The sequence below is a fragment of the Temnothorax curvispinosus genome, unplaced genomic scaffold (genome assembly GCF_003070985.1).
Source record: "Temnothorax curvispinosus isolate PA1 unplaced genomic scaffold, ASM307098v1 QBEX01013698.1, whole genome shotgun sequence".
Lineage (NCBI taxonomy): Eukaryota > Metazoa > Arthropoda > Insecta > Hymenoptera > Formicidae > Temnothorax > Temnothorax curvispinosus.
In genome coordinates, this window is record NW_020223478.1 from 1 (window position 1) to 1829 (window position 1829).

The following is a 1829-nucleotide window of genomic DNA, read 5'->3' on the forward strand; positions in this document are numbered from 1 at the left end:
CACTAGGAAAAATAATTTAGTGTCTCCAACCAAACCGTTTAGTTAAGGCATTTTTTAACAGCAACCAAATATCTTGTTTTCCATAACAAAATATTTAGTTACTTCTGCTAAATACACTTTTCTGATTTGTTCTGTGGACCAAATGATTTTGTTCTTAGACCTCACATACAACAATTAAGCATTTTAGTTACTTTACCCGCAGAAACTACATAATAATGAAATCTTCTGTTACATAAGTTAAAATAATGCCCAATAAGTACAATTTCGTCTTTCTATGCATTAAAATTTAGATTTTATACACTATTTTATATATTAACAAAACATTATAGTAGTTTTAACAAAACTGCCTTGTTCTTCTAGCCAAATGATTTGGTATATTTTATACACAAGAGCGCCGTGTAGGTACGTGCTGCTGGAAACAAACGGTATCAGATGTGGTTAGCCCGCGTTTCTGCATGCCATTTTGTTTTTCTTCTGGCTCTGCGTGATGCCTATTGTTGTGAGACTTATAAGTGAGACTTATTGTTGTGAGATTCATAACTTCATGTACGTGCAGTGAGATCGTTTCGTGTTTAATGAAAACATCTTCGTAAGTATGAGTTTCATGATAATTACTGGATGCATGTGACATTATCGGTATATCCAAAAGAGTTTATACCGTGTCCTTTGTGAAATTGTTTCTGTTTGAAAAATAGTGCGCTCGTGAAGCAATCCCGGATAGCGACAGCGACAGCGACGCGGCGAGGGGGGCCGCGAGCCCGCGCGATCGTCTTTCGTTTTACCGGCTCGATCGAGACACGATTCTCGCGCGTAAAATTGCGGAGTCGGTCGGAACACGCAAAAGCGACAACACGCGAGATCTGGTCTCTGCTTTCTTTATTCGAGCTTGCGATATCTTATATCAGTCGATACAGTGATCTTTCGTTTCTAAGTACATTCGGCAGTACGATTAAGAACGTTGTTTAATAGTTACGGTGATTAACGTATACGGTAATTAACGTATACGGTGCGCGACATTCGTCGAGCGAACTTAGTGCGGGCCAGCGAGGCTGAGCGAGGCCTCGGCGTTGCAGCCCCACGTCGGGCACCAGCATCTAGGAGACAGGACCTTCCTCGGTGACGGACTCGGACAGAGCATCCCGTGCTAGGATCCCTTGTCGTCATCGTCCTTGACGATCTGGCAACGAACGGTAAATACTCTGTTTATCATCTATCCGATTTATTGGATAAGCGTGTACTCTTTCGCGATAAGTGTGTTTTTTATTAGAGTCATTCTATCGGGCACGCGACGGCTATGGCCGTGTGTTATTGCGCTAGTGTAATTACTTCGTTTTATTGAATATTATCGTGTGTTCCGTCATGACCGGGGCGTCTCGCCGCCTAGACGCGATTCGAAGTTCTTACAATTGTTTACATTCCTCGTCAGGAATTTCACCTCGCCTCGACCGTCGCGTCGGTTACTGGTATTGTGTACAACCGTTGCGCGTGTTCGTATTAGATTTCCCGATTACTTTACATTTTGCGAAATGTAAGCCTTGCGTTGATTCATTTGCGTTATCTTACTTATATTTTACTTCTGGCGTTAATTTAGTTGCATTTATTATTTGCGACGAGTCTTACGTTGACTCACTTATACGTTATATATTATTCGCGTTGCATTTTTTACATTGTAATCATATTGATCCACTTGCGATACATAACTTGCATTTTACTTTTTTATTACGTTACTTTACTTGCGCCCCATTATTCATGTTATCTATCATGCGTCAATTTACTGGCGTTACACATATTACGTGCATTAATTAGCTCGGATTGTAATATCTGGTTTA

General features: G+C 40.8%; 1 long non-coding RNA gene across 1 annotated transcript in view; it reads left to right on the top strand.

The window, feature by feature from the left end:
- The first annotated feature begins 29 nt into the window (after positions 1 to 29).
- The window catches only part of LOC112463828, a 2612-nt gene continuing 812 nt past the window's right edge, over positions 30 to 1829 (top strand). The window contains exon 1 of the long non-coding RNA XR_003041846.1: positions 30 to 1190. This is a non-coding gene — a long non-coding RNA (uncharacterized LOC112463828). The remainder of the gene's footprint in view (positions 1191 to 1829) is intronic.